Below are 23,236 nucleotides of genomic sequence, written 5' to 3'. Positions count from 1 at the left end.
AGTCAGTTCATTTCCGGATGCAGAAAACCTGAACGTAGTTTTTTGTTTGTTTGTTTTGTTTTGCCAAATTGAGACGAGAGGAAATGAACCATTACATCAGAGAAAGTTAATCCTCTGGGCTAGAAGTTCCGTGAACCCCCTAAAACTCTATGTTAAAAAAAAAAAAATGTACAGGAATGTGCATTTTTTCTTACCTGGAACTCGAGAATCCTCCAACAGATTATGAACCATCACATGACAGCATGGAAGAAAGGGAAAGCACAATTATTTCAACAGAGCCTATTATTTTGTATAACTTAGAATGACTTTAAAACATGACATATGGAATATCAGCAGATATTTTGTTATAGATGTAATGTACACATTCACATAGTACCCAGTAACAGACATTACATCTAAGCATGCTTTTGTGCACGGGGAAGAGTATCCAAAGCAATATTTATCCATTTCTTATTAACCCTATTCTTAGTAGTTAGTTCAGGCCCTTGGCCATCGCATTACAAATGACAGATTCCTGGTATGGGGGAAGAGAAAGAGACAGAAACAGAGAGAGAGACAGAGCGAGAACACATTTAATTCTGCAGGTTGGGGAAAAAAAAAAGGACAAGTCTGAAAAAAGCTGAATACTAACTATGTGACGGTGTGTGTGTGAGTGGGCGTGGGGATGTGCGTGTTCACAGCAGAGTGGCGCAGCGGGAGCGTGCTGGGCCCATAACCCAGAGGTCGATGGATCGAAACCATCCTCTGCTAGAGGCGGTTACTTTTCCTCCTGAAGAGACCCTTGGGAGAAGAGAGTTTATTAAGAAAATTTGCCTTGTGTACATCCTCTTTGGTGAGGTGTCTGTTGAGATCTTTGGCCCATTTTTTTAAGCATATGAAAAGCATATATCTTGAGAAGAATGCAAATTAAAACAACAATGAGATACCACTACACATCTATTAGAATAGCCAAAATCCAGGACACTGAACATCAAATGCTGGTGAGGAGGAGGAGCAACAGGAACTCTCATTCATTCCTAGTGCGAATGCAAAATGTTAGAGCCACTGTGGAAGATGGTTTGGCAGTTCATACCATCCAGCAATTGCCCTCCTTGTTAAATTGCCCAAAGGAGTTGAAACTTACGTCCACACAAAAACCTGCGCACAGATGTTTATAACAGCTTTATTCATAATTGCAAAAACTTGGAAGCAACCAAGATGCCCTTCAGTAGGTGAATGGATAGATAAACTGTGGTACGTGCAGACAATGGAATATTATTCAGCATTAAAAAGAAATGAGCTACCAAGCCATGAGAAACATGGAGGAAACTTAAATGCACATTACTAAGTGAAACAAGCCTATCTGAAAGGCTACATACTGGTCAGCTCTACCCACCACCAGAGCCTCCCATCAAGGCTCTTAGATAGCCTCAACCACCAGAGAGCAGACAGCAGAAGCAAGAAAAACTACAATCCTGCAGCCTGTGGAACAAAAACACATTCACAGAAAGATAGACAAGATGAAAAGGCAGAGGGCTATATACTAGATGAAGGAACAAGATAAAACCCCAGAAAAACAACTAAATGAAGTGGAGATAGGCAACCTTCCAGAAAAAGAATTCAGAATAATGATAGTGAAGATGATCCAGGACCTCAGAATAAGAATGGAGGCAAAGATCGAGAAGATGCAAGAAATGTTTAACAAAGACCTAGAAGAATTAAAGAACAAACAAACAGAGATGAGCAATACAATAACTGAAATGAAAACTACACTAGAAGGAATCAATAGCAGAATAACTGAGGCAGAAGAAAGGGTAAGTGACCTGGAAGACAGAATGGTGGAATCCACTGCTGTGGAACAGACTAAAGAAAAAAGAATGAAAAGAAATGAAGACAGCCTAAGAGACCTCTGGGACAACATTAAACGCAACAGCATTCGCATTATAGGGGTCCCAGAAGGAGAAGAGAGAGAGAGAGGACCAGAGAAAATATTTGAAGAGATTATAGTCAAAAACTTCCCTAACATGGGAAAGGAAATAGCCACCCAAGTCCAGGAAGCGCAGAGAGTCCCATACAGGATAAACCCAAGGAGAAACATGCCGAGACACATATTAATCAAATTGGCAAAAATTAAAGACAATGAAAGGCTACATACTGTATCATTCCAATATATGACATTCTGGAAAAGGCAAAACTACAGAAACAGTAAAATGATCATTGGTTGCTAGGGGTTGGTGAGGGGAAGAAGGATGAATAGGCAAAGCACAGAGGATTTTTCAGGCAGTGAAAATCCTCTGCGTGATACTGTAACGCTGGGTACATGTCATTCTACATTTGTTCAGACCGATAGAATGTACAACATCAAGGGCGAACTATAATGAAAACTGTGGACTTTGGTACATAGTAGATTCATCGATTGTAGCAAATGTACCTGCTCTGTTGATAATGGGGGAGGCTATGCATGTGTGAAGGTGTGTGTGCTTTCCTCTCAATTTTGCTGTGAACCAGTAACTTCTCTAAAAAACTAAATCTTAAAAAAAGAGAGAAGAAAAATTGCTATCTAGAAGTCTTCTCTTTCTGAGACTTCCAATCTTAACTCTCAAAGAATGATGCATTTGAAAGGTCCCCTCTTTTAATTTCCCTCACACATCTAATGAAAGGATTCGTTAGTTTCAAAAACAATCAATTTAGGGATGTGATTTAAAGAAAATGTGTGTATGTAAAAGAAGAGTAGCGAACTATAGCTGAAGTCTGTTTATTAACATTTTTGTCATTTTGTATTAAGTGATATTATAAAATAAATACATTTTTAAATTAAAAAAAATTAACGCAGAGTCCTGGGAAAGATGGGAATTTGTGGAACTTCAAAGAGCTACAAAAGTAGCGAGCCAGCCAGGAGTCGAACCTGGAGTCTTCTGATCCGTAGTCAGACGCGTTATCCATTGCGCCACTGGCCCACCCACAGTAAGTGGCACCTTACAGTTTTAGAAAAAGGAAGTAGCGGCATTACTGTTGCTCCAAATATGAATGTGTGAAATCTTTCCTTTCAGCTTGCGAACCTCAAAACCTCAGAACTGAACTAAAAGAAACTCTTACTGGTTCTTCTTTCTCACTCATGCAGTAGGATTCCTTCGTGGTCTATGAGAACTCTGTTTTGATGTAGCTTGTAAAAGGTCTGAGAGAATGTTTAATATTTTAAAAAGTATCTGGAGATTTCTGAAGGTCAATCCTACCTCGCAGAAAGGCACGCAATTTTGTATGTTGTAGAGGGAAAGCGTAGTCGGCAGGATTCGAACCTGCGCGGGGAAACCCCAATGGATTTCTAGTCCATCGCCTTAACCACTCGGCCACGACTACACACACAAACTTACTTCCTCAATCTTCTTCATGTTACTATATATCATTTATTCTAAGCTACTTCAGTATTTAGTAATTAAAAAGGGCAAAACAAAGGAGGCTAAGTTCCATTAATAGTTGATGAAACCGAAGAGGATTCAACCAACTTCAATTCCAGCATGTGGTAAACTGAGAATGCTCTTTGGTCTTTTCTAGAAAGCAAATCACCATATATTGCAATACTTTAAAAAATCCCTATTTTTGCTGGAGTAGGAGATTTATCCTCAATAAATAATCTGACAAAGCTGTTCCTTACAGGTACCCTATGTCTTCAGACATTTAGTCTAGTGCCTGGAATATAGTAAGGGCTCAACAAATGTCAGCAGCTATTGTAACCCTCATTTTAAAATTCAAGAATGAGGATCTATCAAAATGTTCCACAGGGAACCCTATCTTCTGTCTCTCTGCAAAGCTAAAAATATTTTAAAGCAGTAGACAGAATATTTTTGAATAAAATAGGAAAGTAGAAAATATTTCTGAGAAACAGATCCACTTCATTGCATGGGGCCTTTTCTCACAAGAGGAAAAACAACTTTATCTGATACTCTATGGATAATGTTTAAAAATATTTGCAAAGACCACCTCCAAAGCAAGAACAGAACCTCAGGATCTCCACTTTTCTGAAACTATACAACCATTATCACAATCTTATCTGTATGTGTATGCATGTGGGTGTATTAATGTGTAAGTAGAAGGTTCTGTTTTTCATCAACAGCTTCATTCCATGAACAGAAGAAGGACAGGGCATGATTGATAAACCACAGCTTATGTGCTGATGGATTGAAAATTATCTCCAGCCCAGATCTCTCTTCTGGGCTCCAGAATATACACTTGTCCTAGTTATTTCTTTTTGCATGTCCATGGGTGTCTCAAAAGCAATACATCCCCAAACGAACGCTCTATCCTTTCCCCCAAAACTTGAAACTCGTCCAACAACCCAAATTTTTGACAGGAGCACTCAGGTACCAAACCCAAAGACTCAGAAGTTCCCTTATCCCTCCTCTCTCTGACTTTCTCTCCACAGCCCACAGGTTACCAGGTCTTTGGTTCAACCTCCTAATTTTTTCTCAGATCTGGCTCTTCCTCCCAAACGTCAGACCCATTTTCTTAGATCGGGTTCTAACAGTTTCTCATAGGAGTTACTGCAACGACTTCTTGGAAGTCTTTTGGCCTCCGGTCCCTTGTCCCTGAACAGATTCATTCTTCATTCATTTCTTCATTGTTTCAGAATTTTTATTTTGGGCACAATCGCATGCCAGACACTTGGCTAGGTGCTGCTCATTTAGTGGAGAGCAAGAAAAGTGTGGCCACTCTTTCTGAGGGATTTCTAGAATAAACGATTACAGAAGTAAACATTTACCATTGAGTATAAGTGAGAGGTCCACTGTGCTGTAGTAGCCCACAGGAAGAGTGTAGATCCCAGTCATGAAGGTCTTAGGTGGCTGCTTGGAGAGAGTCACTCATTAGACTCCAAGTTTCACGAAGAAATATTCCAGTTATACATTTATTACTTCTGAATGGGCAAATGGACACAGTAAATATATGTGGAATGAATCATATTTAAACTCAGATCTGAAGGATGTGTGGGAGTGAGCCAAATTGGAGAGGGGAGTGGTGGTCTAGACTTAAACCTCATAGAATAGGGGAGAAATGGAAGAAAGTGCTGTCTGGCTGGAACGTTGCTTTTTGGAGGCGTACAGAGAGGGGCAGCAACGAGAGATAACACCAGAGACGTAGTTTAGGGCAGATTACGTAGGTAGGGCTATGTCAACACTAACTGCTGTGTTCATCTGAGAACGCAAATCAGATTGGGTCCCTTCCCTCCTTTAAAGTCTTTAAAATTACTCTGTAGCCGGCGGGGAAGATCACAGATGGCATAGGAGGCCCTCATCACGGGCATCTCTCTAACTTTCTCAGATCTCTTTCTGGCCACTCTGTCAAGGGAGCCTGGACTCCTGAGGCATAAAGGATCTGCCCTTCCTCACAGGGTGCTGGTTTCTTGATGCTGACCCTCTGTTTTGTCTCCTAGGAGCCCTGTGCTCTTCCATCAGAGCTTTTCTTTAAACAGGACAGCTTCTGTCAAGCTTTTTTTTTTAAAAATTAAACTTTTATTATAAAAATTTTCAAACATTTAAAAAAGTTGAAAGAATAGGGAATTATCTGTATAGCCACCACCCAGAGTCAATAATTGTTAACAATTTGCCCTCTTAGTCTTATCTGCCTTTTTCTGTTGAATCCTACGAAATTCATTTGCAGACATCATACCCTATATACATAAACATGTAACGTCTAAACATGTCTCATATAACCACAATACCATTATCATAACTAAAAATATCTAGCAATTCTTTATAAAAACATCTAATATCCCGTCCTTATTTAAATTTCTTTAATATGTCTTTTGGAGCCAGTTTCTCTTACCTGGATCCCACCAAAGTTCATTCACTGTTTTGGGTTGTAATGTTTCCTTCGTTCCCTTTAGCTTAGAACAGGCTCCCAGCTTTCTGTTGATGTTGTTATTGTTTTGACATTGACTTTTTAAGAAGTCCAAGCCTCTTCTAGAATGTCCCACATTCTGAATTTTTCTCACTGATTCCTCATGGCAACTTTTAGTTTATTCCTCTACTCTAAACTAGAAGTTAAGTCTAAATGATTGGTTAGAACCCTTTGATGGCTTACATTAGATTCAGGTTAAAAATTGTGGGCTTGACACTGTGCACTTTATACAGTACTTCACAACAGGAGGCACTTGTCAGGATACCCCACTGATGGTGAAGATAAAGTAGTGCCCCCAGGGCTCTTTCTTTTTCTCTTTGCAACTAGCAAATAATCTTGGGGTGATACTTGACCACACACATATTGTTTTCCAATAACCTTTTCCTAAGGGTTTTAAGATCATTAATGCTCTTTGCCTGGGTCTATTATTTCTCTAAGGATTACAGATGGTGAGTCTTCAACTATTTTCCTGCATTTGTTAGAAGGCAGTTTGGCAAATTTGTTGACCTTTTTCTTGCCTTTCCCTGCAGCCCGGACTTCCCTCGGTGTTCTATGGCAGCTTCACATTTCCCCTATTGTAACAGTCTTAGAATGCAGGTAGGTACAAACTACTATGTATAAAACAAATAAGCTACAAAGATACGTTGTACAGCACAGGTAATATAGCCAATATTTTATAACTTTAAATGGAGTATAACCTATAAAAAATTTTAATCACTATGTTGTACACCTGAAACTAATATAATATTGTAAATCAACTATACCTCAACAACAAAAAATATGTACATTCAAAAAATAAAGTAAGCTGATGGACTAAGTGTCCAATGGAGAAATCTCATCGTAAAGATAACTAAATCAACCCCATCTCCCAGGAAGCAAACTGCACCTGCAAAAAAAAAAAAAAGAAAAAGAAAAAAAAGAACGCAGGTAGTTGGCGTGAAATCATGAAAGGCTGTGTCTGAGGTATTTGCACCACTGTCGAGTGGGCTGGAGGAACCTGAGAGACGTTATGCAGCCTCTAAGGTCCAGAATGGTTCTCACACTCGAGTGTGTATAGGACTCAGTTTTGGGTAGTTGGTTAAAACCCAGATTCCTGAGCCCCACTCCCCAAATTCTAATTTTGTAGTTCAAGTGTAGTGCTGAGACGGACCTGGGACTGGCTGGGAAACCTTGCATTTCTAAGAAGCTCCCGGATGTTGCCACTGGTCCGCAGACCAAATTTTGCGGAGAGCAGACCGGGAGAACCGAGAACCGACTGTTTGGTGGATACTGTGGAGACAGAGATAAGCAGACACTGGGTGGGTAAAAAGAAACAAAAACAAAGGAAAGGGTGTGGAGCGGAAGTACATGGAGTATAAAACTATCAAGATGAAAAGGAGATTTCTGATTACCGACTTTAACTAAGAAATTTTAAGAACGATCACCATGCATGTCCTCAGGTAATTTGTAAAGTAGCAATAGGTTGACCCTTAGCAACCACGAAGGGATTCGAACCCTCAATCTTCTGATCCGAAGTCAGACGCCTTATCCATTAGGCCACGTGGTCTTGCTGTGGTAACAGGGATCTGTCTGGATAATTTGTTCAAAGAAAATAATCTCAATTATAATTGTAACACTGAAATTACTATTGCAAACGAAAGCATTTCCAACGCCTCAAAAATCTTACAGTCTAGCTGGGGGAACAAACTGAACCCAACGGTCAAAAGTACTGCAAAGTTACAACCGACATAACTACCAAGGAGTTATAACTAATAATAACAAAAAATAGAGTGCTTTACCTTTTGATGGAAATCAGGGAGAAAGGCCACAGCAGGGAAGGAACGCTTGAGCTGAGAGCTGAAGGAGAGGAAAAGATAGAGCCGGATTGCTTTATATACTCAGGGAACCACCGCTGCCTTGCGGTGCTTTCAGGTAAAGATTGTGGATGAAAGACAAGAATTCACTTTTGTGCACTCCAGAAATCCCACTCAAAACAACTCTAAAGCATAAATTCAAATTGGACCAAAAGTTCGGGAGAGGAGATAATAGCAACAAAATTATGTAATCTGGAAAGCCGATTGAAGTGTGATTGTCGACTTGTCAGACCCGAGAAAGCTGAATCCTAAAGAGGTCGTGTAGGAAAAGCGAAGAGGCTATGAGATTTACACCACAGAACCTCCATCCTCACGCTCCATGCCAGGCTCAGGAATTGTCAGCAGTAGCTTCACCTGGGAATTGCCTGTTAGGAGCTGAATTGTGTCCTCGTGTCACCCCCCTACCCCAAATACGTCGAAGTTCTAACTCCCAGTACCTCAGAGTGTGACTTTGTTTGGAGATAGGGTTTTTTAAAAGGTAATTAAAGTAAAATGAGGTCATATGGGTGGACCCTGATACAGTGACTGGTGTCCTTATCAAACAAAGAACAGGACACAGATACACAGAGGAAAGACCATGTGAAGACGCAGGGAGAAGCCCGCCATCTACAAACCTGTTGACAGGTTTGTTCTCGGACTTCTAGCCTCCAGAACTGTGAGAAAATAAACTTGTTGCTTAAGCCACTCAATCTGTGGTCCTTTGCTATGGCAGCAAACTAATACCACATTGCCCCTCCACCGTCCTGGAAGAAGACTGAAAGTTAATCTTTTTGTTTTTTTTTTTGAGTGAGCAAAGTTTCGGGTGGCTAGGCTGGGGCAGTGATTCTCAAACTTTTCCCTGCATCACAATCAGGGAGGACTTGTTAAAACACAGACTGCTGGGGTCTGCCTCCAGAGTTTCTGATTCTGTAGGCCTGGGGTGTGGCCGAGGACTTGTATTGCTAACAAGTTCCCAGCTGATGCACGTGCTCCTGATCCCGAGCACTTTTTAAGAATCACTGGCTGGAGGAAGATCTACCAGCACAGGGCTGGTAGAAAATGACAAGAACTCAGTAAATATTAGCGATTTGCTTCGAGTTGTTGTGAACTGAATGGCACGTGTACACTGTAGAGAACCGAAGGCCCACGGAATCCCACTGAGAAGTGAGGGTTTCGGGAAGACATGCCATCTACACTAGGCTTTTGAGGATAAAGCAGTTTTTCACCAGGTTGAGAATGAGGTCAGGCGAGCGCTAAGAAAAGAGGGGAGGGGGAGTGGGAGGCGAGGCCTGACACCGCAGGGCAGTGCAAGGCTGGTAGTTTTTTCAGAAGAGGAGAAGTCTAGTGAATTTATAGGAAAAGTGGTAGTTCGAACATCGTGGCAATTCTTATTCCTGTTTCATTGCGTATCTAAACTCAGTACGTACACAGTTTTTTCTCAAACCAGGAAAATTCCGACAAGTGGAAAGATCGAACGCGAGAAACCACTGAGTTTCCCGTACATGGAGCATCTAGGCTCTTTGGATTAATATTTAATCTGGTTAATCCCTTATTTTTTTCCACCAAGCATTAGCGAAGCTATGAATAGTGGCGAGAAAAATGATCAAATCTACCAATAAAAAGGAATAAATCTTTAGAAACTGAGGGCGAGGAGAAAGCATTATTTAAATTCTAATTTAGAAGAAAAGCTACCTTTTCGTGTGACCTCGTGGCGCAACGGTAGCGCATCTGACTCCAGATCAGAAGGTTGCGTGTTCAAATCACGTCGGGGTCAGAATCTTGGGTTGCCTTTTGAGTAGGGGGAGAAATAAAGAGCAAGGCTTCTTTCCTCTTCGGGATGTGTAGTCGGTCTTGAGACCAGTTAAGGCTTCCAAACCCAAGATGAGGTAAAGAAAACAGATTATCTGCTCTGACAGAGTTTCAGTGGCATACGTCTGCCCTTAACTTGCCATTGGAATTCTAGAACGAGGACGAATTCCCCTAATGGGCAACTTTCTTTAACCGAGAGATTTAATTTAAACACTCTCCCTTTTGGCACCAGAGAATGCATAGTCTTCTGGTTTCCCTTTCTTCTATGATCGTTTCTTTCCGCGTCTTTAACTGCTGAGGACCCCTAAGGCCCTAAAATGTTGGCGTTTTCCCAGGGTCACCCTCGGCACTCTTTTGCCTCCTGACTGTTCCTTTGCCTATCTGCCTACGACAAGTCGTGCGTTTTTCTCAGATTCATTGCCCGCCACTACCCCGCTGAGCCTGGAACCTGGAACCATCCTGGACACTTCTTCTTCTTCTCCTCCTCCCTCCCCCTCCCCCCACCCCGTCCATCCTTTTCCCAATCCGAGCAGGGAATTCGGGAGTTTTACCTCCTAAAGTGTTATATCCCATGCATCCTCTTCTCTCCGTTACCACAATGGCCTCCTTCCTTCCATCATATGTCTTGTCCGGGTGTTGACATGAACCTCTTAAGTCCTCGTCGCAGACCTCCTCTTTCTCAGTTAGATCAGTGTCCTTATTATGCTTTTTTTTAAAAAATGCAAATCTTATCCTGACATTCCCAGCTTAAAACAAAATAATAAGCAACCATTCTGATTAACCCTGTCCCACAGGTCTTCTTTCAGTTCCCCAAATAGTGTTGCTCTGTCCCAGGGCAGGATCTTACTTTCTTTTCCTCTGATAGTGTTAAAGAGAAATTGCACTGGACACTTGTTAAAAAGGATCTGACAGATTTTTATTCAAGCTAGGATAGTAAGAGACTCCAGTACACAACTGAACTCAACTCTGAATAATAGCAAGGACAGCTGGGGATTTATAGCAAGTGGGCAGGGTGAGGGGGGGGTCAGAGGATGGAAAATTACAAACAGGAGCTTGATTAGTTATCAGGGGTAGAGGGATTCTCAATAAACTGGCTTAGCAGGATTCTTGCTAAAATTGGACTCAGTAGACCAAGGTTAAGGCCTAGCAGAGAGGAGGGCTCAGAGGAGCCTGAGTAAAGTTTGGTCAAAGAGGGAGTCCTTGTCAATGGTATGTCATAAGGCCTCCTTCTTATTACTAAGTTGGCCTCTAGAGAGCCTCAGGACCAGGATCAAGGCAATCTGAATTGTGGCTATGAGTATTACAGTCTTGAAAAGTTATAAACTCCCTTCTATATTAATAAATTGTATTCTGATTTGTAACATCAGGATCCTGTGAGTCCTACTAGTGAGAATCAGTTTCTAGGGCCTAATTCCCTTCAGGTGATAATTTCACTGAGTTTGCTCTACCAGTAAATCTGAGGTCTAAACCTTATAACAGGTGGTCATGACAAGGCAGTAATCAGGTCTGGATGACTGATTTTCATAAATGACATTTTTACCCTATCTCACACATGGATTTCCCAATTTTAGATTTTCTATATGCTCTTCTCTTTTCACTAGATTTATCTTGAGCCAAGCATTTGGGTCTCATTCTCCACCTCCATCCCCAGCATATCATCTAGTTAGAGTATCTGACATAATTATATATTATAACCATATTTACTGACTCCAATATTTATTTGATAAGGGCATGTTATATTCTCATCTGTTTCGGTATAGAAGCCAATGTATCATTTCCATAAAATGTCAAACCAAACCTTCATTAAAAAATTCAGAATACTAGGAAGTAGGTTTTAACACCCAGTAGAAGGGGACTCTTGCTCAGAAAGATAAAAATTGCACGTAACTTTGTTTATTCCAAGAACTTTATTGTTTATTCCAGGAATCTCTTGAAAGATCCATCAACTTCTTAATAGAAGGCAACAAATGACAGTTTACCAGACTACATGCAGTACTCTTTCAGCCCTTGCTTTTGTTTCAAAACATGTTCACTCCTTCAAGACATGGAGATTAATTTTCCTCCCTTGTGTGTGGACTGGACTTGGTGACTTGCTTTGAGTGAATAGAATAATGTGGAAGTTGGCATTGTCATACTAAGTACTAAGAGGCTGCAGCTTCTTCAAGTTTCTGTCTTGGACCACTTGATCTGATGGAAGCCAGCTGCCTTGTCAGGAGGATACCCCCATGGAGAGACCCATGTGGTGAAAAACTGAAGTTTCAATTCAATAGCCAAGTGATTGAGTTTAGAAGAGAATTCTCCAGAATGGTTGGCAGCGGCAGGAAGCACAGGCAGGTTGGGGAGGGGCAACAGTGTGAAAAAGCAGTTGGTGTGAAGATGAGTAAATGAAGCTGATATCTCTGGTGATCTTTAAAAAGAACTAGAAAAGCATTATAATCTTTGTCTGCTTCACGATTTCTATCACTTCTGGAAGTTCTATGAAGAACTTGATCGTGAAAAACCAGCTGATTCACTGTTCGCAAGCCTTGTATTCAATTACTGGGTCCTTATGATGTCCTTGCTAAAAAATGTAAAATGAAGAAAAAATCAGCAAGGCTGAATTTTAACCTTAAGTGGAAATAGTACTATGATACTCCTGAGTACCACACCATTTATTGGAGATAATAAAACTCAGTTCCACATGAGGTAATTCAAGAATTCTCCTGATGAACCTCCTGTATATGTGAGCACAAATGAAGCAAAGAAAAATTATATAATTGTTCAAAATGAAGATAAAGTGTTTGTTGTAGTCAATTATTTTTGATGAAAAGGCTTAAAGAAGTAACAGATAAAAAGAAAAGTGTCTTGAAAAACACAGATGAAAAGCTCACAGAAACAGCCAGAGAGACAAGAAACCAGGGACATAAGAAAGTTGTGACAAAGACCATTCCTGGTGCTGGCTTGATTGACCCAGTAAATAAAAATGATGTTGGGTACAGAGAGCTCCCTGAAACAGATGCCAACCTCAAGAGAATTTGCAAGACAACTGTTGAGGCAACAAGTGATGAAGAGAGACTAAAAGTTTTTGCCCCCATTCAGGAAATGAAGACTTCTGTGCATTTTGCTAATGATGAAGGTGATTATGGCATGGGGCTTGAGTTGGGAATGGACCTCTTTTGCTAGAGTTCACACTATTTTCATAAAGTTGCTGGCCAGCTTTTACCTCCTGTATGCAATCTGTTGAAGAGGAATCTCTTCCCAGAAATCATTGAAGATCATCTGGCAAATAGAAGTAAAGAAAATATAGACCAACTTAAAGCATTGGTATTAAACTTGTGATTTTAATTTTGTTTTTAAGGAATACAGAGGAGTAAATTGATGGACACATTGAAGAAGAGGAAGAGGAAGAAGAAGAGGAAGAGGAAGAAGGAGAAGGAGGAGGAGGAGGAGGAGGAGGAGGGGGAGAGGGAGAGGGAGAGGGAGAGGGAGAGGGAGAGGGAGAAGGAGAAGGAGAAGGAGAAGGAGAAGAAGAAGAAGAAGAAGAAGAAGAAGAAGAAGAAGAAGAAGAAGAAGAAGAAGAAGAAGAAGGGGAGGGGGAGGGGGAGGAGATGGAGAAAATTCTCTAGCCCCAAGTAAGCAGATGTCTGCAACTTCTGTCAACATCTTGTTTGCAACCTCGTAAGAGACACCCTACCTGGGTAAGCCACTCCTGAATTTAAGACCCACAGAAAATATGAGATAGTAAATTTTTGTTGTTTTAAGCCACTAAGTTTTAGGGCAATGTGTTATACAGCAATAAATAATAAATACAACATTCTACCTCAAAATCATCTCCTAACTGTGTCTACCAATCCTAAAATATATCATGATCCTTATCCTGTCCTTACTACTTTGACTCACCAAAAAATCCAGATTTTGAAAATCTCACTAAATAGCTAAACTTTTTCCTCTCCCCTCTGAGACACTATTAAGACTCCTGAGATAGTGTTCTCTCTTGTCCAATAAACTTAGCTTTGTTCTTTCGGTGAGGTTTTTGGTGACATTTTGAAGCGGTAGCATTTGAGAAATGGTAAATAAAATCTGAGGAAATAGAGTGAATATTGTAAAGATTATTTTTATATCACACACAAAGAACATACTTTAGATATTTGTTTTAGAAGAGCCTACACTATGCAACCAATTCAATACAACTAACATGAGCATCATCTATGATCATTATACTGAAGATTTCTGTTTATAACAGAAGATAAAACTTCTGACTTTCAGTGGTTCATTAAAAAGTTCCATGGAATAAAAAATCAGTAGCTAATATTTATCTGGTGGTTTTATACTATTTTTCAAGGCTTTAATAGGCATCATTTTAATTTACAATACCTTTACAGTCTTTAGAGGAATGTAAGTCAACTACTGCTAGGCTCCATTTACGTATGAATAAACAAACAAATTAGGTAACTTGACCAAGTTTATTTATATCTCTCATACTGTTCAGTTATGTATTATTCTGTTGCTAGGATTTGGTGAAACCTAATTTATGGCCCAAATTCTTCCTTTAAGAGCAACATTAATAACCTCCTAATTTGCTAAAAGTCTTTCTGCAATTCTTTCCCTTCAAAGCATCCTAATCACAGCTGCCAAATAAATACTACCACTTTTCTATTCTGAAGAAGAAGTGAAGAGATAGAAACTAGAGTGAAAAACCTCCTGGCTTTCACATGCTTTATAACCCAGGCTATCAGAGTCCATTACTTTCCTAAAGCCCAAACTCAAGACTCATTTCAGTAGATTATTTTCATTGATCGTCAGTGGTTTTCTCATGTTGGTTTTTTCTCCAAACGAACTGGAAAGTCCTGAAAAACAGAGATGATAACTCTTATTTATTTCCAGGCCCCTTTTGGCTTTTTGTTCCAAAGGGCCACAGCGACCTCGGCAACTGGTGGTCATCCTCTCCAGGGACAAGTAAGGAGAAGGAATTGGGAGAATTCTTTTTTTCCTTTTTTATTTTCTTTGTTATCCTGCTTCCGTTGACAATACCCTCCGTGCCAAACTTGGGTCTCCATAAACAGAAGGACAATAGAAGGTCTTTTTTCCAAAATGAAGTAACTTGGTGTTTCAAACTTGAACTGAGCACTTTGGCCTAGTAATTAACCGAACTTGCTTGCATCCTAAATGAGAGATTTTCAGAAAGTGTTTTCATTAAAGATATAAATTGAGGGAGGGATGGAGAAAGATATTTTTATATGTCGGGTATTTATAGGTGTTTTTCATTTTCAAAAGCCTCCAAGAGTCACATATCAGCAGTTTCAGCTTCCTTCTAGTTCACAGGTTTTCCTAGAAAATTTAGATATAGTCTTTTATTTAATTGGATTTAAGAAAATCCTAGGGAAAAGAACATACATCTTCAGTATTTTACTAACAATTTAGGGACAATATAAATGTAACTATATGAAGACAAGGAAAAAAGCGGGTAAACGAACAGAGCATTGGTGGTTCAGTGGTAGAATTCTCGCCTGCCACGCGGGAGGCCCGGGTTCGATTCCCGGCCAATGCATCTCTCCTTTTTCCCCCGGCTGCGGAGTAAAATATTTTCCCTGAAATACAACAAACAAAAAATGTTTAAAGATAATTACGCTTTTGGTATCCGGGTGTGGCTGAGAGAAGCCAAAGTTAATCCTCCTTTTACAATTTCACCTTTATAAATTGTACCCATTGACGTGCATTTGGTTTTCCAATAACCTGGTAAGTGATCTTGTCCGAGCTCAAGGAAACTCCGACCTCAACTGATAGAAGTCTTTCGAAGGTGAATTCTAAGTCGGTAGTATTTGGAGGTGGAGTGTAGCCACGTGTGGACATAAATATAGTATTCCTACTCTTACAGCCGTAGAAAGATATTCACAATCTCTTAGAGCCAAGAAAGTGCCAAAATTTATCCCCTTGAAATACGAATTGAAAAGGCTGAAGTTACGTGTCAGCAGAGTGGCGCAGCGGAAGCGTGCTGGGCCCATAACCCAGAGGTCGATGGATCGAAACCATCCTCTGCTAGCAGCGGCGTTTTTCGTGAAACTTGATTTTAGAAAGAAAGAAAAAAAAGAAATAAAGGATTTGAATAAAGATTACAAGAGACTATCAGATCGAGCTTGTGGAACAGTTCGGGTTGTGTAAGAATCCCCAAAGTGGTTTGTTAAAAATACGTATTTCCCGTTTTTAACAGAGGTAAATCTTATTCATTATGTCTGGTAACTTGATCTCTCAGATTTGGAGATCACTACACCTCTTAGGGATTGGAATGTGACCTTGGTAAGGTCTTTGGTATCTTGTCAGACAAGTGTTACAATTTGTAATTACGTCTGTAACCAACATCTCAATCTGCAAATTGCTGAGCTTTTTACCATGATGACAGGCATTCCAGAACTGTTGTCGAAATTAAAGGACGTTTGTAAGAGGAAAGATATTATTCCTCATGGGAATATATCTAGACAATTTAGTCAGTTGTGTAGTCGTGGCCGAGTGGTTAAGGCGATGGACTTGAAATCCATTGGGGTCTCCCCGCGCAGGTTCGAATCCTGCCGGCTACGGAGCTTCGTTTTCCCTCCAGGTAAAAATACCTGCTGTACCAGCTGTAGAAACGGTAAAACAACACGGAATATACTGTTTTACTGATTATTATTATCTTTCTCCATAAAATTGGAAGCAGGTAGTTCTAGTCCTTTAGTATAACTGTATGTAGAGAAAATGTTTGAAAATTACTTTAGTAAACGCTAGGGATTTCTGAGACCATCATAAATATGCTGAAAAAATGCTCAGGCTTTAATTCATTTTGAATTGCTATCTCCCTATCCGAAATTCAGCTCAGGTCTGACTTCCGAACCTCGACTGCCTCTATTTTTTCGATGTTCTTCCAAGAATTTGGGTATATCCAGTGCATCACTCTTCCACTCTTAAGTATTTTGATGTTTGGGAATCAGTATCTCAAACAGAAACTTCCAATATTTCCTCCTTCTGGAGCCCTCTTATCATTCCACTTCGGAGGCCAGATTGTAGGGAGGAAGTACCAGTTAAAGAATTTTCAAAACTGTTTTCTGATTTTGGCTTAATTTTATTACAAAACATCAACAACCACAAAACTGTTTTGTTCGCTAAAACTCTAATACATACACAAACAGTATATGCAACATAAATAAGAGTAAATATAACAAAAATTCATCTTGTATTAAACTTGCAATCGATCCACTAGGAAATGCGGATAAGCAAAAAGAAGGATGTAAAAATACTCAAAAAGGAAAAAGTTTTTTCTTATTCCCGAAATTACCAGTAATTTCCTATCTTATCTTGAACTTTTTTTTTTTCTTCTTGCGTTTTTCGATATTCACACATGTCCTAAGGGATTTTTAAGTGTTGACACAATATGTAGACAAACGTTCATGGCCCAGGTTAGAAATTCAGTAAAGGCACAGTTTTGATTTTGCAAGGAACGCCGGTACTCAAACCCTCCGGGGGCCCTGAGAAAAAAATTCCAAGCAAAGTGAGCTCTGCTAGGCTTTTCGCATTGCGGAGCACTGAAGGTGAGGCCTTCGCTCATCTAAGACAAATCTTTCCAATGAAGCGCATGCGACGCACAGCAGACACATTCCTAAAAGCGTGGGGCGAGTTTACGGCAGAGGCCCTATGGTGTAATGGTTAGCACTCTGGACTTTGAATCCAGCGATCCGAGTTCAAATCTCGGTGGGACCTGTTTGTCTTTTAGTGTCTTCCCTCCTCGTCTCTTAAATCATCGTGGTACCTCGAGGAGGCTAGAGACACCTAAGCACTTGCGCAAGGTACCCCATCCCTGTCAGCAAGGAGACGCTGTCCTGCAGAACAGCCTTCCTTACCCTTTCCTCTGGGATTCCACATCTGTCCTCTCTTGCTCCTCCTCCTTCTCTAGGCCACAGAATCTCCTCCGATCCTCGTAATTTAGATTACCCCCTGCGTGACTATTCACGTTTTCCACCCCTGACCTCAGTCCAGGGTTCAAGTTCCATCAGTTTCTAACACGAACTGGGTCTTGAGAAGTTCGTAGTGCCTGTGAACCCTGGTCGTCGCGTTTCACTTGGAGCTTCTGCTGATTGGCATACAGCAGATTCTCTATGAATATTTTTTAAATGAAAACGATAGTCCATAAAACCCTGAATAGAATGACAGACTCTTCAATGAATATTCATAAATTTTTCAGCAAGAGGTGGCCCCATGGTGTAATGGTTAGCACTCTGGACTTTGAATCCAGCGATCCGAGTTCAAATCTCGGTGGGACCTACTGAAGTTTTGGTGGCCAGCCTATTTCCTCCGTGTTTCCCTCAAATCGATAATGTACACTGGTTTCTGGGCATAACCTTCCCACTCAGGTTTCCTTCTCCCGAGGAGCATCCTTACTTACTCTCTTCTCGGACTCCTGCGAAGTACACTCTTCGGGCCCCTTGGAACACCATTCACTCTCTAGACAACTACTCTTGCCTGGGTTCCCGAAGACAGTCAGATCCTAAGTAATTTGCATGCTCAGGGTCTTAACACTTCATGTCTCAGAGGCCCCTCTCGCAAATCTTTTCTTCTCTGAAGCCTCCTCAAAACGTATCAGCCTAATGTAAGAATATATATCTATATAAATTATATATATAATTTATATATAATATGTATGCTATATACAATAATATATAACATATATAATATATGTTATACATATATAATATATATAATTAATATGTAATATATATAATTTATATATAATATGTATGTTATATATAATATATATAACATATATAATATGTATGTTATATATAACAATATATATAATTTATATATAATATATATAATTTACATGTAATATATATAATTTATATATATATATATTTTATATGTATATAAAAATTGCAGTAGCAAGTAGAAAGTTCCTCATGTAAGGACCCCACGGTTAGCACTCTGGACTCTGAATCCAGCAATTTGAGTCCAAATCTCTTTGGGACCTCAGTAACATCTTAGCAATTTTCCCCCTATGGTTCTCCTAAACCGTTAGCCAGATGTACATATCTGGCTGTAGGTGCTGCTAGTTACTTCCAAGTCAACAACCAAAGCAACATAGAGCCACTGGCCAAGAGAAGATTGTCTCTGATTACCTTCCTCCAGAATTCTAGCCCTACTTCCCCTTACACCTGATGGCCCTTGCCTTTTGCCCAGAGTTCCTCAGATTCTGCTAAATTAGAATCCTGGTTCCAATGATTAGGTGTTCATGTTTTACAGCCCCTCTAACTCAGGTCCTTCCTTTCCTGGAGCTTACTTTAAGTGCTCCATCGGCTTCCAGACACTAACACTGTCCTGAGAAAGTTCCTACTACACAGCAGTACCCTTGTTGAGTACATCTTAGAGCTGTACCCATGAGAGGCTCTGTTCAAACTCCACAAGTTTATGTGTTGCCTACTTTATTTTGAAGATAAACTGACCTGTTAGGAGTACACATCGATCTTTCGGTAGAGACCTAACTTCAAGGGCCTCATGATGTAATGGTTAGCGCCTGGACTTCAAATCTCAGTGGACTTGTCTCAGTTTTGGTGACCTTGCCCTCACATTTTCCCTAACCAGGAGTACACTCTGATGTATAGACACTCTCTTAGACTTGCATTTCTTCTCTCCCATCAACGTCCAACTCCTTGCTCTTTCCTCTGGCTACTGAAAATTTCCCTCTCCCCATCACCCTCACCTCCCCCCTAAAATCTCTCCTCTTGATGTTTTTTGCTTTGCCTGGTGCCGGCCTAAAGTCAATCAGATCCCTATAAGTCAATTACGTGTTTGGGTGATTAGGAGTTCATATGTCACAGGCCCCACCTGTGACTTTTTTCTCCTCTGGAACTCAGGCAAATGCTCTGTAGGCTGCAGAACTCTGAACACAGACCTGAAAATATCCAAACCATAGAGTGAGACCCTAGTTATTGTAGTCACCTGAGAGCCTCCACTGTCTCCTTAGAGGAGGCTCTCTCTTAACATTCCTTAGATTGAATCTATGCTGAAACATTTCAAAGATCAACAGACCAGATGCATTAGTATACAAGTCTTAACCTTGAAGGTTTGTTATACCAAGGTCCCATGGTGTGATGGCTAACCCTCTTGTCTCTGAATACAGCAGTCCCAGCTGTCAGTGCGACTCTAAATTCTTTCTGTTGACTTTCTCCACAGTTTAAACATATATCCTTCAGTGCTCTGTGACAGCAAAACAAGAGCACCCATGAATGCCTCTGGTTTCTAAAAATTGTTCCAGAAAAAGCCCTGCAAGCTTCCTTCCACCTATTAAGCCCCAGTCATGTCAGTGCCTTAGAACCTCTGTCTTAGCTTCCTATTGCTGCTGTAGCAAATCACCACAAATTTAGTGACTTAAAACAACACAAATTTACTCTCTTACAGTTCTGGAGTTCAAAAGATTACAATCAAGTTGTCAGCATGGCTGTGTTCCCTCTGGAGACTTCAGGGAAGAACGTTTCCTCGCTTTTTTTCACCTAGTGGCCCCTTCCTTGTATCGCCTCTTGCTTCTGCAGTCACGTTTCCTACTAATGAATCTGATCCTCCTTTAGGTTCACTTAGATAATCCAGGATAATCTTCCATCTAGAAATCCTCAATTTAATTATATCTGCAAAATCACTTTTACCATGTAAGGCAACATATTTTTAGATTCCACATATAAGTGACATCATATAGTATTTGTCTTTCTCTGTATGACTTACCTCTTTTAGCATAATGCCCTCAAGGTCCATGTTGTTGTGAATGGCAGGGTTTCCTTCTTTCTCATGGCTGAATAATATTCCTTTGTATATATATACAACCACATTTTCTTTATCTATTCATCCGTTGACAGACACAATTTCTTTCCATATCTTGGCTATTGTGAAAAATGCTGCAATAAACATGGGAGTGCAGATATCATTTTAGTATCTTGTTTTCATTTCTTTTGGATAAATACCTAGAACTGGGATTGCTGGATCATACAGTAGATCTATTTTTAATTTTTTGAGGATCCTTCATGCTATTTTCCTCAGTGGCTGGACCTCAGCCCCTTCTTTATTTTTTCTTCCTTTATCAAAGCAAGAGGGCCATTTATAGGGAGAAAAGACATTATCTTCATTAATAATAATATAAAAAAGCAAAATAATAATATAATTTGGCAAATAGAACGCTGCTGAGTAAAGAAATATAATTTTAATCAAAACCTCCTACGCAAATGACGAGGTGGCCGAGTGGTTAAGGCGATGGACTGCTAATCCATTGTGCTCTGCACGCGTGGGTTCGAATCCCATCCTCGTCGTTCAATTTCCCCGCTGTCCTATGGGAGTGTGGTTTTAGTACCTTGTAAACAAGGTATTTCGCCAGCACTTGTCGGTAGGTGCTGGGTTAGAGACAAACTAACGTAACAAATAACTTTCACTCTCAATAACGTTACTTTTTAGCCCCTTTTATACAGAGATTAGGATTTGAGTCACGTCACGTGGATGAGAGAGTTAAGAAACTGCTGCCTCCGCTCAGACACAGGTGTGCTCACGTATTCTCCAGCTTCACCGTTGTCAAAAACTGATGTCTGGCCCTCTGACTTCCGTTATGCTTGTTGACCCCCTCCCCAACCAGCCCATCTTCCTGCCTGCGTTCCTAACACTGGTAGCAAATTACAAGCAACTAGGGAGTTTTCTCAAGATGTCCACCTTTCCTCCACCCCTCGGCGCAGTTGAATCAGTATCTCCGAGGGTGACGTCCAGGCGTGGCTGCAGGGGCCACAGGTGATTCTGATGGGTTTCTTGAGCTGAGAACCACTGGCCATTCGCCTCTCTTCACTCCCTGCTCCCACCCGCTCCCCAGCTTTGATTCCCTGTCTCGGCAGTTTTTGTTGATTTTTTTTTTTTTTGCCTCTTAAATTCTAGACACGTTTCCAGGTGCAAGGCGCTCCCTCTTTACACCTTATCACTCCCTATCCTCCCAAACTTCATCAAACTCTAGTTTTATCTGACCACTGGTCCCTGTCTTCAGGAGCAGAAGCTGTTTACATGCTCTGCTTTTGCTCAAGTAGTTCCTTCTGCCTGGAGAGTCTCTGCCCCGTTGCTGCAAAATCCTCTTGCAAGACCCACATCAAATGCACCTTTTCCGTGAATCCTCAGATGAAAGCATCACTCTCCTCTTTGTATTTTACATGAATGAATTTAATCAAAGATCTTTTCCAGGTGTTCCAGCCTCTATTAGTTTCTTCCTTCTTTGATCATCTTCTGACACTTATATCTTAATTTTAGCACATAATACCATAAAATCTCACCAGTTCCCTCTTTTCACCTTATAGTAAACTATATAGCAAAGGGCTGAGTGCACGGTGTAGAATAACAAAATTTGAAGGGACCGTAAAGATGATCTCTCTGAAAATTCCCATTCCCCCTCATCACCTGTCTCTATTTTACAGCTGAGAAAACTGAGGTAGAGACCAAATTAATTGTTTAAAAAAAAATCATATAACCAACATTTCCTTACTAAGGTTCATGGGAACCAAGTTCTTTAAGATCAAGTGGTTAAGGTGATAAGATCTTTCTAACATGTTCAAATCCAGTGACTGGGATTGTGACTTTTCATACCTGGAAAATCCTTCTGAAGTACACTTGTCATAGATCAGCAGAGCTCCAAAGGCTTCTGAGGACTGAGACCTATGAAGCACAAATTTTGAAGTAAAATCTGTTTTTGAATTTTACCTAACAATATATGGCTTATGTAGTACCTGTGATTCAAAGATAGTTCACAAATTTTAACCCATTTTATCTTGAAAATAAAAACTCAGGAAATGCTGATCCAGATTGGAGGCCAAAGTGGGGTCTTGAGGAATTGGGTGATATGCTTTTTATATTTTTGAATTTTCTCCAAAAAAGAATCAGGGATATTGGATGCCTGAGCAGTCTTATCCCTCTTGTCCCTTCAACCCCATGTTACCTTGTTTGAGAATAAGGTTGTAGGGGTACCACCCTTTTATATCCTTGTCTCTCCAGCTTTGCACACTGTAAACATTCAACAGATATTTATAAAATAAACACAGGCATATTGTATATGTGTGTATGTGTATGTGTGTGTGCGCATGATGGTGACATGGTAGGGATTGAAACTTTGTCCAGGCAGAATATACCTTAGGGTATTTGTCACTCCTTTTAATACACATTAAAGGATAATTTTAAATGTGCTAATCTCTTGTATTGTTTCCAAAATAGGGAGGTAGATCTGGAGCAATTTTGCCTCTGCCCCTCACCTCTTTTAAACCCAAAGGGTATGTTTTTTCCTTAACTACCAAAGAGAGAAGGAAAGAGGGATACATTAAGTAGAAAAGAGTTAAGCCTCCGTGTGACTTGAACCAGCGTTTGAATCTGAAAACACCGTATGTTTCACCAGGAAGTCATCAATTGGAAATGAGATTTTCTTCATCCTAAATTATTAATCAATTCAGTTATTTAAGCACGGAAAAATGTTTTTGTATATTTTGCCCAGCTATGTTCTCTGCCTTCCTGTTTGTATACACACTCTGCAAACAGTCCGGCTCTTTCAATGACCCTAGTATTCTGTTCTGTAATTTAGGTTTGAATATAAGCTGTTCTCATCCTTTTGACGGCAGCAAAACCAAAGGAAAACAAGAAAGTTAAGATGGAAAAGATAGGGGAAGAGTGGAAACCAGTGACAGATTCCAGCTGCCGGAACTCAGACTAGAAGAGAACTGTGA

At 40.3% G+C, this 23,236-nt stretch overlaps 11 non-coding genes and 1 pseudogene across 11 annotated transcripts; 9 read left to right on the top strand and 3 right to left on the bottom strand.

Annotated features, from left to right (window-relative positions):
- Positions 1-678: 678 nt before the first annotated feature.
- On the top strand, positions 679-750 carry TRNAM-CAU (transfer RNA methionine (anticodon CAU)). The gene has a single exon. It is a non-coding gene; the product is annotated as a tRNA-Met (tRNA).
- Positions 751-2,863: 2,113 nt separating this feature from the next.
- On the bottom strand, positions 2,864-2,936 carry TRNAR-ACG (transfer RNA arginine (anticodon ACG)). Its single transcript has one exon. It is a non-coding gene; the product is annotated as a tRNA-Arg (tRNA).
- Positions 2,937-3,254: 318 nt separating this feature from the next.
- TRNAS-AGA (transfer RNA serine (anticodon AGA)) lies at positions 3,255-3,336 on the bottom strand. Its single transcript has one exon. It is a non-coding gene; the product is annotated as a tRNA-Ser (tRNA).
- A 4,008-nt stretch (positions 3,337-7,344) lies between these two features.
- On the bottom strand, positions 7,345-7,417 carry TRNAR-UCG (transfer RNA arginine (anticodon UCG)). The gene has a single exon. It is a non-coding gene; the product is annotated as a tRNA-Arg (tRNA).
- Positions 7,418-9,405: 1,988 nt separating this feature from the next.
- Positions 9,406-9,477, top strand: TRNAW-CCA (transfer RNA tryptophan (anticodon CCA)). Its single transcript has one exon. It is a non-coding gene; the product is annotated as a tRNA-Trp (tRNA).
- Positions 9,478-11,816: 2,339 nt separating this feature from the next.
- Positions 11,817-12,830, top strand: LOC132374303 (histone PARylation factor 1-like; annotated as a pseudogene).
- A 2,138-nt stretch (positions 12,831-14,968) lies between these two features.
- Positions 14,969-15,039, top strand: TRNAG-GCC (transfer RNA glycine (anticodon GCC)). Its single transcript has one exon. It is a non-coding gene; the product is annotated as a tRNA-Gly (tRNA).
- A 419-nt stretch (positions 15,040-15,458) lies between these two features.
- On the top strand, positions 15,459-15,530 carry TRNAM-CAU (transfer RNA methionine (anticodon CAU)). Its single transcript has one exon. It is a non-coding gene; the product is annotated as a tRNA-Met (tRNA).
- Positions 15,531-15,981: 451 nt separating this feature from the next.
- Positions 15,982-16,063, top strand: TRNAS-UGA (transfer RNA serine (anticodon UGA)). Its single transcript has one exon. It is a non-coding gene; the product is annotated as a tRNA-Ser (tRNA).
- Positions 16,064-17,147: 1,084 nt separating this feature from the next.
- TRNAQ-UUG (transfer RNA glutamine (anticodon UUG)) lies at positions 17,148-17,219 on the top strand. The gene has a single exon. It is a non-coding gene; the product is annotated as a tRNA-Gln (tRNA).
- Positions 17,220-17,708: 489 nt separating this feature from the next.
- TRNAQ-UUG (transfer RNA glutamine (anticodon UUG)) lies at positions 17,709-17,780 on the top strand. The gene has a single exon. It is a non-coding gene; the product is annotated as a tRNA-Gln (tRNA).
- A 2,947-nt stretch (positions 17,781-20,727) lies between these two features.
- Positions 20,728-20,809, top strand: TRNAS-GCU (transfer RNA serine (anticodon GCU)). Its single transcript has one exon. It is a non-coding gene; the product is annotated as a tRNA-Ser (tRNA).
- The last annotated feature ends 2,427 nt before the right edge of the window (positions 20,810-23,236 follow it).

The sequence above is a fragment of the Balaenoptera ricei genome, chromosome 11, assembly GCF_028023285.1.
Source record: "Balaenoptera ricei isolate mBalRic1 chromosome 11, mBalRic1.hap2, whole genome shotgun sequence".
Taxonomy (NCBI): domain Eukaryota; kingdom Metazoa; phylum Chordata; class Mammalia; order Artiodactyla; family Balaenopteridae; genus Balaenoptera; species Balaenoptera ricei.
This window is presented reverse-complemented; position numbering and strand designations above follow the sequence as displayed.